Source organism: Cupressus sempervirens, chromosome 10 (genome assembly GCF_028749045.1).
Source record: "Cupressus sempervirens isolate cs-2001-9-10 chromosome 10, ASM2874904v1, whole genome shotgun sequence".
Classification (NCBI taxonomy): Eukaryota; Viridiplantae; Streptophyta; class Pinopsida; order Cupressales; family Cupressaceae; genus Cupressus; species Cupressus sempervirens.
In genome coordinates this window covers 589599005-589614817 of record NC_143127.1, presented here as the reverse complement: position 1 = coordinate 589614817, position 15813 = coordinate 589599005, and positions in this window count along the sequence as shown.

Genomic DNA, 15813 nt, shown 5'->3' with positions numbered 1-15813 from the left:
TCAACATTTTGTAGAGACAACTTGAGGAATGTCTTATAGCTAAGGCTTCCTATGACAAGTTTTCCTACATTGATTTGAGTGCAGTTGAAGTGACATCCTATGCACTTTGTGCACTTATTAGTATCTTAGAGATAGTGAAGGAGAACTGGAAGAAAGAAATAGAATGACTAAAGGGTGTGTATGCAATATTTTTTTTCTTCAGGTTTATAGGTTGATCAATAGTAGATTAAAGTTTTGTGGATATAGTTTTTGACACCTTTTCCATTAATGTCAAAGGGGGAGAATATTATGTAGAAGGGAAATTATACAGATGTATATGTCTATGTAAGGGAAAGCTTATGTCTTATGTATGTATCAATGTAAGGAGTGATAAGGAATGTAATGATCCATCGAAACATGAATAAAATTGTTATGTTTTGAAGGCAATTTTGTATTCACTTTATTTTTGTTTTTTTTGTGTATGACATCATTTTGGGACTTAGCCAATTTTCTCAAATGTTTCCATCAATTCCAAAGGGGGATATTGTTGGAAATATGGTTAGATAGATGTTTTAATGGTTTTCATTTATGGAAACATACATTCAACATTTCATTTATGCATTTAGATATAGAGAATTGTCTCAGTGTTAGATAGTTTGCAACAACACAATGTATAAATGACTCATTGAGTGTTAGCACATATGTAGTTAAGGAAAAATTCATGATAGTACCATGATGATGTATGTCAATTTTTAGATACATATAGATAGTATAGCACGAGTTATGATTTAAATACCTATGTGGGTATTTAGAAGTGTAGAACAGAGCATAGTAGAGAATTGGATTGTATGGCCTTAGGAATTATTTTGGTTACAAAATAATTACTAAGCTATGATGAGCTGACTATGTGGACATTATTATGCCAAGCATGTGAACACATGAAGGCCAAATGAGCATATTTTTGTGAATATGCGAGGTATAAGTAAAGATCTTGTCTTGCAAAGATAAGTGTGTTATCTATGATAGACAAGCAAGTGTTAAGTGATATGTGAAATATAGTTTGAATGATCTGAAAGATATGCGAGCCTTATGTGATGCAAATTTTGAAGTATGATTAGAACAAGTGCAAATTATAGTAGACAACAAGTATTGTATGTATATCTATTCTTGTGAAGAACTGCATTGTATTATTGCATGTTAGGGCAAGGGGTTCTTCTTGCATACATTGTATTTTTTCTACCAACTTCTAACAGGGTTGAGGCTTCTAACAAGGTCTAGTCTCCTAATAGGGACTCGATACACTATATGTACTTCATAGACTCCTAACGAGGTCAATATCCTTAACAAGATCCTATTGTTTAGTGAATCATCTAGTGGGTTTCATCCCCATTAGGGTTTTCCCTTGGCTGAGGTTTCCCTAGTCAATAATGGCATTATGAGTTCACTACGTTCGTGGTTATATTTATTGTTCAACCATTGTTGGTTTACTTTCATATGAAATTTATAAAGTAATTAACAATATTTAGTTGTGGGAAAAAGCTAGTAGAATACTAACCCCACCCACCCCCCACCCCCCCCCCCCCCCAATATTATCTATTTCCAACAAAAGTCTCTCTAGTAAACTTCTCAGTGTAGGGTATCACTAACTTATTCATCTGTGATGTTTTCTTGAATGGTGGAGCCAAAGTTTTCAAGATCTTCCAAATAATCTCATTTTCTGTTTTGGATCCATTGCAAGACTTAATTCATGCAACAATTTTTTATATTCTACCAATAGCTTTTGACATATTCTCTTTCATCATTTTATTATCTTGAAACAAACATGTCCAATTCTATAATATGATTTTTTTGGCATGGACACCTTTGAATGTAGTTTTCAAATCTTTCCAAATTTTATTAAATGTCTCTAAGGATTTTACTTGACTGTGTTTGTTCTTAGGGAAGAGCAAACAATAATGCTTCTTTAGCAAGCATATTACACATAAACAGATCTCTTTTGACTTCACTCCATTCCTCAAGTTTTATTTCTTCCACAATCTTATTTTCATTCTTTGTCATCAACCAATACCCTCGACCCATACATAGCAAATTACTCTTCATCTTCTCCTTCCAATTGTCATAGTTAACTCCATCTAATTTAGGACCTTTTTCTTTCCTGACGTGACCTACCATTGATCCCCTTAAGCTATTAAAAATTTCCTTCAAGGACCTCATGCTATGATACCAATAGTTAGAAAGTAAAGTCCACCAGGCGAGGGGTGTGATGAGTTAGTTATCCAACTATTAAAATATTTATCAACCTTATTAATCCTTAACCATGTGAATAATATAAGAAAAAACCATAAGAAGATAGACATACACAATAGCACCATATATGTTAACTAGGAAAACCCTTAATTAGAGAGAAAACCCTAGTGGCGATGGTACCCACAAAATGATATACTAAGATAAAAGTTCCTTGTAAGAGGATGGACTCTATTAGGAGCCAATGAAATGCATTCAGTACATATCAATGCCTATTAGGAGACCTTGAATCCATGTTAGGAGATTCCAACCCTATTAGGAGTTGTGTCAACCTTGTTAGGAGTTGTAGAAATCAGATGGATCTACTATCCAAACAACTTTAGGGGAAAGACTACCAAACTCATTGTCCAACTAGCCTTTGTATTATTCCTTGCAAAATAATAGAAATGAAATAACTTGAATTCCTCTGTCCTCTTAACCAAACCAACCTTCTTCTAATCTCAATACCAAATCTTTGTACTTCACACACACACACACACACACACACACACACACACACACTTCTTTTCATCATAAGGAAAATAAGCTTCCTTTATACCACATCCTCAAAATAATTCCTTGAGTTGCCCTTTAGGATTTCCTAATTAATTATAGTAGGACCTCATTAGAATATTATAATTCATTACATATTTTTGTAATTACAAAACATTGTTGGCTCACGTTCTTTATAACTTCTTACAAGTGTGACCTATGACCTTGTGCACTACTAACATCATCATCAAGTTGTCTACTATTAGTGTCTAACTACACTCATCATGATTTTATCTCTATTAGGAGATAAAAATTAAACATCAAAAATCAATTCTCAGGTACTCTGTTTGCAAACTATCCTCTACAATTCTTGAATAACTCTCACATGTATTTGACTCTCTACACACACACACTTTTCAACTTCATCTAGACATAATGTAGAACATATTCTCAACTGCACTTGATCTCATCCTCAATACATAGTATCTATGACCTCATTCTCTATTTGCTACTATGCTAGTCTCTATAGAAAAAATACTATGTTGACATCAATGACAAACACAGTCATACGCACAACATGTCAATCATGCTATCTATCTCTCCAATTCTTAAGATACTCCCCTAAAGGAATACCATCAGCATTTGTTCTAACATTAACATCTTCACTAACCTAGTAACCCATTACTAAGTTAAACTAGTATTTTGCTTAACTGCTTGACTTATATTGATCATCTCTTCTACACTTAATATAATTATCAAACAATATATTATCTTGTCAAATACTAACTAATCAAGTGCCCTTTTTAGTTCTATTACACTTACTCCTCTTTACTTAACCAATTTACTAGTTCATCTTGTTCACTCTCTTTTCAAATTCTCTTCATCAATCAAATAATATGACACTCTACACTATTAGAAAATGTCTTACTAATAAGGTTTGACATCAATGACAATATAAAAATTGTTCCAATTGTAGTTCAAGTAATCTCCCTCTTTGGCATTGATGCAACAACATCTTTAGTTACCATACAATGGAAATAGTGTTCTCTAGATTTTTCACTTTCAACTCCCTCTGTGTTTTGTATCATATCTTCATTTATATCCTCGGTTGCATGGATGTTTCATTTTGATTCTCATCCATGCAATCTCTTATATGCTCCCTCTTTGCACTTCTCCCTCTATGATACTAATTGAGATTCTTCATTGTAATACTGATTGTATTGGCTCCCTCTTTGACATATCTCTCATCCTCTTTAGATATTGGATAGTAAATATTGGATGGTAACTCGACACACATATCTACCTCTTTGAAAACAATGCCAAAGACAACATCCTCTATCATAATTGATCTTTGAAATTATCTCTCTCTTTCATCTTTGTTTATCTTTGTCCTTGACTTTCACCATGTGCCTAGTTGCAACTTTACCAATTCATACTATTGTCCTTCATTTCATGTCCTTTTGTAGCTCCTAAAGTGTCCCTTCTTAGTTTTCTTTAGATAGGGGAATGACCCCTAGCCTACTCTTAGATACATAAATGAATCCTTGTGTAATGCCTTAGTGAACATATCAACTATTTGTGCCTTTGTATTCACATATTCCAGTTTTATTTATTTGTCTTACACTAATTCCCTTAAGTAATGATACTTGATCTTGATGTGCTTTGTATTTGTGTGCATCGTAGGATTCTTGGATATGTTTATAGAAGTTGTGTTGTCACAATATAACACCACAAGTTCAACAATGTCTTTCTTCATACATTTTAACAATTTCTTGATCCACACTACATTTGAACAATTAATTGCAATTGCAAAATATTCAGCTTCTATTGCAGATTTTGATGTACAATTTTTCTTCTTACTTTTCCATAAAATCAATCTCCTATCTAGGAAGAAATATCCTCCACTTGTACAAGCATCACATTTTAATTATCTTAGTTTTATTACCCAGTTTATTTCTTTAGTTATCACTTACTTAGAAACTCCTTCACACCAACCTAGGAAATAGTCACCAAGGCTGTGAGAGAAGCTCCTCTACTGCATACCCTACATACCCATACTCATCACACGATGATTACCCATAGAAAATGCATATTCCCAACCCAACCAAAATGAACATAACTCTAATAGAATCACTAGGAGTTCGAGTCTCACAAGAACCAACAAATGGACCCACACGTGCTCTTGTGTGGGCACACCAATGACATGAAGTTCATAAAAAATAAGGGTTGGATGAGAAACAAATGAAAGACATGTATAAAAAATCACTTAACTAGCCTAAATATGGGAGTTTAGATTCTACATGAATCCAAATGCATAATAAATTACCAAGCATCATGAACTCACTCAACCAGCCTAATTCTAGGAGTACAGATTCTACATGAATCCCAATAATGCAACAAAATCAAACATCATGAACTTACCCAACTGGCCTAAATCTAGGAGTATAGATTCTACACAAATCCTAGTGTCCATGAAATAACAACAAGGGTTTGACCAGAAACAATAACACCAAGTACATAATCACTCAACCAAACACAAAGTTAGGAGTACAGATGTGGCATGCATCCCAATGCAAACATAAAGATGCAACAATGGTCGAATTCAAATCCTATGGATAATCTAAATCCAGGACCAACACCATGCCAAGAAAAGCCAAGAAATTTGGGTGACATTTAAATTTAGGTGAAAACCTAAAAAAACTCAAAGTTGACGAAAATCAACAAAAATAAAACCCATTCTACCCTCAGGTAAATGAGCTATAGACATCCAATAAAAAATGGGTTTGATCCCCGTATACAAAAATGGATAGCATAATGGTGCAAAGCCCCAAACCCTAATTCTAAGAAGTGAGCAAATGCTCATACTCGACAAACCAGGTAGAGCTAGCAATCAAAAATAGAGGGGAACACTAGTTCTCAACATCCTAACATATAGTTACCAGAAACAGAAGCATAAACAAAGTAGGAACAAGAAAAAAGGAGAGCCCTACTTGAAGCCAAAAGGTCCAAAATGGGAACCTAAACAATAAAATAAAAATCTTGCAGAATTTTTCAAAAATTCCAGCAATCTAAGGTCTCCCCAAGTTGGATCCAACAAGACCAATCTTGTAATGATCCCATGCCCATAGCTCCCACAATGAACATAGCAACATTTCCTCTTGAAGAGGATTTGGAATTTGCTCTCAAAATTCTATTTCAAAAAGTTAGAAGTGAGGAATACAATTCCTCTTTGGATACTTACTCACTTTTTGAGTGAATAAAGGATTAGGGTATATAACTAGGTCACCTAGTCAGACCCTAAAACAACCCAAATGAAAACAGACTATTCCAATTGATTGGAATTCAAATATGGCAAGGCTACTAGGAATTAAATTAAATAAGATAAAGCCCAAAATTCCCTTAAACTAAAATCATAGAATTCCTTAATGAATTTCATAAAAAATGTGAATCTCTAAATAAAAAAACATGCTCCCAGGTCTAATCACATAATGCAAATGAGTTTGGATTTATTAAATCATTGAAGGGTTTAATTTAAAAAATTAAATAAGATACATTGACCATACAAGGATGACATTGGCTAGATATGAACAACTGAATTACTAATTTCATGTGCCACTACTAGGGACATAAATATTGCAAATTGAAGAACACGATCAAGTGAAATTGCATATAATAATATAGCTGAAGTGATAAATGCATTAAATCACATTAAATATCATCTATTTAATTAGCCCATTTTGAATAAATTACCAAAATGAACAAGGTAAATATCCATAGCACATAACCAATGAATCCAACATGGACAATTCATTTCTAATTATCTCAGAATTTAGTAAAGGTTGTTAAACAACATAAAAAGACACTTAAAACACATAAGTGAACATAGTCAAATACATGACTAACCACTACTATAAGAACCTAGTCAAATACAATGGGATAAAATATATAGTGCAATTGTTGAACACATCTCAAGGTAATCACATAACAACATCATGATACCACATCAATCCTAGTAACCACTGGCACAAACCTCAGTGAAACCATCTAACACATCATAATCTCATAAATCAGCCATAAGAATAATCAAAACAACTGATATAGTAACATAAATGTAATCACCTCAAAGGTGTAGACCACTCATGGTCCCAATCATGATCACTCACCGAGCAAGATCATGAATGTTGCATCCATCAATATGACTTACATAAATCAAATGGGAGAAGTAGTACATCACATCTATTTTACTTGTTACCCCAGTTTTGGCCTATCAAATGCATCATAGATTCTCTTATGCATCACTATAATAAAATTACTCATTCACAAAGTATGAATCAAAACTAAAACAAATCAAAATCAAATTTTTTTCTTTTCCTTATTCTTTGTGATATTACGATGGTGGATCACAAAGTGTGATATGAAATGTAGATGAAAACAAATGCATACACAATCATATCTAGAAACAACATTGGCTAAAATTATGAAAAACTAATAGCTTTAAGTCAAAATCAACTTATGGATTCTTAAGCTTTTGCCTAAAATGATCTTAATCTCAAATATTTTGAGAAATCAATATCTAAAATCTTTATCATTGTCAACTTATACATCTTTTAAAAGAACTACATATTTCATTTAATTTGTTGAAATGAAATAAATTTAATTATTTGTTTTTTAATAAAAACTGCTATAAAACTAACATATCTATAGTTTTAAATAATTTTTTAATGTAAAATATGTCAAGATATATCAATTTTGTAGATTAATCTTGTTATATTTCTACAAACCATTAAAAATGTAAATCTATGTTTCTAGATTTGATTGTGTATTTTTTTTTAGCATCAACATTTTGAATCACACTCTGTGATCTATCATTAGGATGGGAGAATGCAAGAATATCACTATTTTTGCATTCTCTCATCCTGATGATGCATTAAAGAGTGTGATTCAACATGTTGATGCTAAAAAAACATACATAATCAAATCTAGAAACATAGATTTAAATTTTGGAGATATCTAACATTCATAAATATAAATGAATCATTAAATTCCCGGCATCCTACACAAATAAGTGTGTGACAAATGTATTGAGGGTGGACTCAAATGCCTTGATGAATTATTCAGATAGATTAATGCTAAATTAATACTTTAAAAATAGAAAATCCAAATTTTCTAAATTAATATTAAATACTCAGAAAAATTGAAAATCTAAATTTTCAAAAATTATTAGTAATGATTAAAAAAATTGACAATTCAAATTTTATAATTTTCTAAGTTGAAAGGCTTATTCCTAGTAGAATGGTTGTCAAATTTTTTTAGCTGATAGGATACTTATCTAAGGATCCTCCACTGGGAAATATCCTATTCAAGGTAGAAAATGAGAACACGGTGGTTCAAGTTAGAATTCAGACCTGACAGGAAGATGCTTGTAGAGGGATCGTTATCCAGTAGGGCTTTGTGGGTAGTAGAAAATGTAGAGGAGTTTTGAGTTGTTTGGATTTTTTACTGCTACCATTGTGGTAATTATCCAATAGACATAGAGGTTCTTCACATACAACATCAGTGGTTAGGAGTCCATCACCCGAGTAGATGTAATTTCCCACACCACCTCTGGATTTACCAAAATGGGTAAGTCAAGAATGAACCGCCATTGATTTCTATAAAACTGCTAAATGAGGTTGTTGCTACAAAGGATTATTGTTCTTCTAAAGTGTTACTTGATCTCCATCGTCCTCTCTGATAATCCTTAAATAATTGGTAACAGGAACCCAGACATCAAAGGAAGAAAACAACACTAGGCATATCTTCTACTCTGCAATACAGGTAATTTCTCACTTCTTGCTAAGACATATTTCATTGTTTGGTCCATTTTCTATAGAAGGAAAAACTCTATTCTCTTCACCCTGCTCCAATATGTGTTCGTGGGTTTATTGATTAGAACTTTTACATTATCTCTTATCATAATGTGCCCTTCCTCATATTTTGATAAGTTATGAATTAGTGAGTTAAAAATGAATTGTATACATTGTAACGCTCTATTTAAAAGATCTTGCATTTTCGTGGTATGCATGTCTATTATTAATCTCAACATCAAGCATGGTTTGTTTCAGTTCAAATGCCAATCACTGCATATCTCAGGGCCATAAGTAGGACCTGAGTAAAGTGGAGAATTGAACTTGCTATGTGTTAAGAGCAACTCACTACAAATGATTGCTAAATATAAGGTCAACGGACATGTAATGTCATGAATTAACTTATATGTCCATTGGTCTTACTTATTAAGTAGAAGAAAATATGAAGTCTTGTTTAGTGTTGCATCCGGAGAGAAAGGGAGAAAGAAGAACAATAATGCCTAGGGATAGAGAAAGTGGTTAATGGGATTGTAAGGTCAAGCAATTAATGAAATCATAGGGATTGCATAAGTGGCTTCTAGAAAACCTATTGAAAAAGGAAGAAAGCGCACCTAAATATGGTATAAGTGTAAGATAGTTGGCAAAAATTTGCTGCTATCTATGATGCCTTATTAGTTTTCTAACTTCAAGACATTTTTTTGCTGAACACTACTTGGAATTTTTAGAAAATTGTAATCAATACAACACAGAGGTGATAAACAAGTGAATCATCTCCCATACAAACACATTTTTTCAGTCTATAGTTTATGTCTTCTTGGTCTATTCCATAATCTCATTTGAATGGACAACAATCAAGCTTTTTAGGTTCCTCTTTTTCATGCATTTCACTTTTCTTTACTTCACCTTCATGGGGATGATGACCGTTGCCATAACTCCTAAGTTTCATGTTGCAAAAATCATCACGTCTACATTTTATTCGACATGGAACCTCTCTTGTGGCTTCATCATTCCTCAACCTATAAGTAATGTTAAAACCTTTTTGTTGAGGCATATTTTATATATTACTAGTTAAATTAAATTTTAAATGGTTAAATATGTTTTATTTGAACTAGAAAATGCATGTGTGGTGGAGATGGTACAAATGGGCAAGGCCCATTTCATGGACACTATGGTTTGGTTGCATCACATCTTGCATATGTGGATACAAAGATGGAGATTTTAGACAGGAGAGTGTTGGTGTCTAAATTCATAAGGAATTATTTTGGGATGAGACACAACTTTCTAGGATTTGTAGCCTTAGTGATTGTTTGTATCCCTATAGGCATGGTGACCATTTTCAGTTTGGCTATCAAAAAGCTCAATTTCCAAAGAAGATAGGCATTCCATACAACCATTTCTTTTGGTCTAATCAATAAAAATCTTAATTCACAAAGAAGATATGCATTCCACCAATTCAACTTATCACACATTTTGACATTGTAGCAAATATGTGACTAACATTTGAGGATTGAATACCTACTATAACTCTATTCTTGTATCATACTTAGTAAATACCATTTTTGGGAATAGCGTCTTAAATGCTTTTCATATCTTTCATAGATATTCATCAATATTAATGGTGTTCAAGTAAGATTTCAAAACATGAAGACAAAATACAAATATTACTCCATTACCTCCTTTTTGATGTTTAAGAAACGTTTTATAGAGGCATTTTTATGAAGACAGTTTTGGTGCTCCCAATAAAAAAATCCTACCCCATTTTGCCAATTGAATAATGGTATTGCAGATACAAAAACAAACACAATAGAAAAGAAGGAAATACAAAAAGATAAGCGACACTGAAACCCTATAAGAAAAAATATAGAACTCTCTATTCTCAGATTTCAAGGGGAAATAATGATAATCATTAAATTAATGGGAAGAATATTAAACTGTGAGTTTTTTTTTAAATAATTACCTTATTGTCTAACTCCACTAGCTTAATTTGGTAGCTCCAAGTGGAGATATTTAGTGGAACAATAAAGGAGCGATTCCCTCGAGAATGTGACCATAGAAAGGGGACACAGAGTTGTTTATTACCATTTTGGAGATGGTGAGGTGGAGGCCTTGAGTCTCCACAACTATGGAGTGGATATTCTGGAGATTTTCTTTAAAATGCATTAAGGTTAGTTGCTTATTCCCAAGCTCATAGAGACCAAAACCCACCACTTTCCCTTTTTGATAACTCAGAATAGAAGGGTTATTAATGTATCCTATATTGACTTGATGAATTTGCCATTACTCTATAGGTGTGGTCACATTGTATCTTATTGACAATTGATTGAAAGCTATTAATAAACTGGAAATGAAGACAAAAAATTGGAACTTAAACATGGATTTACAATTACACATTGACATCTATTCAAAATCTAATCACACTTAAACAACTAGAGAATAATTTAGCTACACTTTAATCTCTAACAAGGTCTGCTTGTAAGGAAGCAAAGGTGAGCAAAATGGCTTCCTACACTAATCTTTGAGAGGACAATTATGAAAATTCAACTAACTATTGCAGAGATCTCAAGAAATGCATAATAATATAATAAAAATGAAAATGAACACATAACATAGTGATTACCATGGGGAAACCCTTTTGGGAGAAAAACCCCACTCTCCAAAACCCGCACAATTTATTATCAAACCAAGATGATTACAATACACTTGCAATGCAAGTTCTTATAGGAGCGCATCACCACAACTCAAACTCAGAGAGACTTCTTCTAGCACCTAGTCTTGCAAACTGAACTCAATTACACAAACACCTCCCCAAGCCCTCCTTTTATAGTGATTTTATAACCTAGAAACCATTTGTGGTTTTACAAAATCATGGGAAAAACTACTATGCCACATGTTACCCATTTTTGACATTTACATTTCCAAGATGGAAAAACAACCAAGTTAAAATAGTAATCCCATTCATAATTTTGTCTCTTAGTTTAGATCCCCATAAAAGTCATAAAACAAGCTAACTATGCTCTAAAAATGGCCCTCCTATATTCTACTATGGATAGGGAACCTTTTAGTATTTTATACACTCTTTTCCAAGATATAAACAAGTGGAAAACTTTCACAAACAAATTCAGGAATTTTCTAGAAAAAGATTGCAAGGTTGAGACACATGTTCTCAACATTCTCCCACTTGTCGAACACCTTGCAAGAGTCAGGGAATCCAAAATATCATGGAATAAAGTACTAGGGGCCAAGAGGCCCATAGACTCTGAAAACCATCTAAACTCCTTTGTCCTCATAGGCTTAGTTAATGCATTAGCAACATTCACCAAAGTCTCTACCTTCTCTAGCTTCACCTTTCCATCCTCAACCATATCTCTCACAAAATGATATTGTACGTCAATGTGCTTGGTCCTGGCATGAAAAGTCAGGTTCTTCGCTAAGAAGATTGCACTCTGACTATTACTATAATTTTTCACTGCAACCTGTTTGAACTTTATATCCGAACACAATCTCTTTAGCTAGATGGCTTCCTTATAGGCATGAGTAGCTTCCATATACTCTGCCTCAGTAGTGGACAAAGTGATCACAACTTGTCGCTTGCTCATCTAATTGATTGCACCAACAAATAATGTAAACACATATGCACTGATGGATCTTCTACTATCAAAATCATGGCCCAGTCTGAATCCACATAGCCTCAAATATCTAAGGAATGCTTGTTTCATGTTCCATGAAAACATATCGAGTACTCTGAGGTACCCCACAAGTATCTATAAACTCTTTTTACTACATCCCAGTGTGCTCTTCTTGGATTAGACATATAACGAGAAAGTTCTCCCACTACTTGGGCAATGTCTACACTTGTATAGACCATAGCATACATCAAACTTCCAAAAACACTCTAATATGGTACTTGACGCATCTCTTCCATCTTCAATGGGGATGTGGGACACTGTGAACTAGAAAGCTTTTTTCCCACTGTAAGAAGAACACTCAATGGTCTTGAATCCTACATATTGAACCTTTTCAGAATAATACCAACCTACTTACTCTAGCCTAGCCAAAGCTTTCTATTCTATCTATCTCTTATAATCTTTATTCTTAGAATGTGCCTAGCTGCACCAGGATCTTTCATTTCAAAATTTATTGGGATCTGAGATTTTAACTCTACAATCAAACCTTTTCCTTTGCCAATAAACAACATGTCATTGACATACAAGGCAATAACTAGGAAATCATCACCATCATATTTGAAATATATACAGTGATTAGATTTAGATTGCACAAATCCCAAACTCAACATATATGTATCAAACTATTGGTACCACATTCTAGGACTCTATTTTAAACCATACAAGGATTTCTTCAATTTATAGACCAAATGACTTTTACCTTTTACCACATAGTGCTTTGGCTATGACATGTAAATTTCCTCCTCCAAATCTCCATGAAGGAAAGTAGTTTTGACATCCATTAGCTTGATCTCTAGATCATAAGCTATTGAAATAGAAAGAAAAAATCTAATGGATGTCATTTTGGCTACTAGAGAAAAAATTTCACCATAATCTACTCCCTCAACTTGAGAGTAACCTTTTGCAACCAGATGTGCTTTATACTTCTCAATGCTTCCATCTGAACCCATCTTCCTTTTGAACACCCATTTACAACCAATATGCTTTCATCCTTCAGGCAATGGTCTAAGGTCCCATGTTTGATTCATCTTAAGAGCTGCCATTTCTTCATCCATGGCTATTTTCTAGGACTCTGAATCATTCATACCAAGAGCGTCTTGTACAGATCTTAGTTCATCAATATTAGCATTCAATGTAAATATGCATATCCAATCATCAAGAGAATACCCATACCTTTCAGGTGGTTTCCTTTGTCTAATAGATCTTTGAACAAGATCTAGTTCAGGTTCAACTTTAAGTAATTCTTCTCCTTTTGATGATTCAGAACTCGTAGAGCTCTCTTTGATTTCGTCTCTTTATAAAGGCCTCAATTCAACTTTCTCTAGTGTAGCAAGTAGTTGAATCACATCTTTCTTTTCTTCTATTTGTTTTGGTTACACAGTAACAGATGAAGGCTTAGAAGGCTTAGTTTCTCTAAAAATAACACATCTTGCATAAAATAGCTTTTGTTCAATAGGATTCCAATGCTTGTATCCTTTCACACCATAGCTATATCTGATGAAAATATATTTGACAGCTTTGTTGTCCAATTTTGTCCGCTTCTCCTTTGGCACATGAGCATATGCTTCACAACCAAACACTCTTAGATGTCTAAGTGAAGGCTTGTGGCCCGACTACACTTTCATTGGTGTCTTATCAACAAGAGCTGATGTAGGAGACTTATTTATCAGGTTGCAGGAAGTGGCCACAACTTCGGCCCATAACTTGTGTTCTAGTCCAACACCACTTAGCATACTACTAGCCTTCTCCATCAGGGCCCTATTCATTCTTTCTACAACTCCATTCTGTTGTGGAGAATATAGAGTTCTATTCTCTCTTTTAATACCACAATCTTTACAAATGTGTTAAAATCACTGGAGTAAAATTCACCACCATTATCAGTTCTCAAACATTTTATTTTCTTTCTAGTCTGCAACTCAACCATTGCTTTATATTATTTGAAATGATTGAAAACTTTAGCTTTAATCCTAAGGAAATAAACTTATGTTCTTCTACTAAAATTATCAATGAAAGAAACATAATAAATTGATCTACCAAAAGAAGGAACATCAACTAGACCAAATACATTTGAATTGATTAGATCCAAAATACGTGAGGATTTATGAGAACTCGAGTAAAACTCAATGTGGTTTTGTTTACCATAGATACAATGCTCACAAAAATCAAATTCAAGATTGCAGTCATTTAACCCATCAACAATGTTCTTATTTTTCAAGGTCCATAGACCATTCTCACCTATCTGGCTGAGTCTCTAGTGCCATAACATGGTCTTCTCTACAAGCAACTTTGATTCAGTAGACAGACCACCCTTGGATACCCAATAACTATGACCATCTATTGAAAGAGAAACCCTCTCCTTTTCCAACTGAGTAGTCTTTTTCACAATCTTATCAAAAGTACTATTGCACTCAGTTGTGCATGAATCAAGCTGGTACAATGTACCTAATTGGTTTTCTCTTGCTATCACCATAGCACCTCTCACCATTTTTACACCTACTTCAGAAAACTATACATGCACACCCACATCTATTAGCTTACTAATAGATAATAAATTCCTCGCTAGTGTAGGGATATGCAAGACATCATCAAATCTTCTAATTATACCATCAAAAAATTTCGCATGAATGCTTCCACGACCAACAATATCAAGAATTGAGTTATCATCCAAATACACCTTACCACCATTAAAATTTTCATATTTAGTAAACCAGTTTCTATTATGAGTCATGTGAAAAGATGCACTTGAGTCTATTAACCATACATTTTAACTTGCATAAGTGGCCAAGGCTATGATGAAAGCATCTCCATCTTCCTTTTTAGACTCAAAATTAGAATCTCGCTTCTTCTTCTTCTTCTTCTCCTCCTCCTCTTTGCAGTCCTTTTAGAAGTGTCTAGGTTTTCCACAATTCTAGCAGATTGCCTTGGACTTACCAAGAGATTTTGATCTCACCTTATTCTTGGACTTAGAACGACCATGCTACTTTTCATTCTTGCCTCTTTCTTTTGGTCTTCCTCAAACACTCAAAGCCTCTTTGGCATTCAGAGAGATCTTCCTTCTCATCTCCTCAGAAAGTAGAGAACCAACAACATCCTCCATCTTCAAGACAACTAAAGTGCTCCCTATGGCCATGACAAGTTTGTCCCATGAGTCTGGCAAAGAACATAGCAAGATTTGGTACCTTTCTTCTTCATCCATTAGCAACCTGACAGAGGTCAATTGAGTCACCAACATATTAAAGCTTTCCAGATGCTCAAAAATTTATATACCTTCTTCCATTCTCAAGGAATACAACTTCTTCCTCAAGAAAATCTTATTTACAAGTGATTTCGCTTGATAGATCTCACTTAGCTTCTTCCAAAGCTTCTTTGCGGTAGGTTCTTCATGGACATTAATCAAAATTGAGTCTACAAGACATAATTTGATGAGACCTTTAGCTTTTTTTTTTTGTCACATCATACTATGCAGCTAAAGTTAGATCTGCGGGCCTCAACTTCTTCTCATCAATCGCATCCCATAGATCCTGAGCATT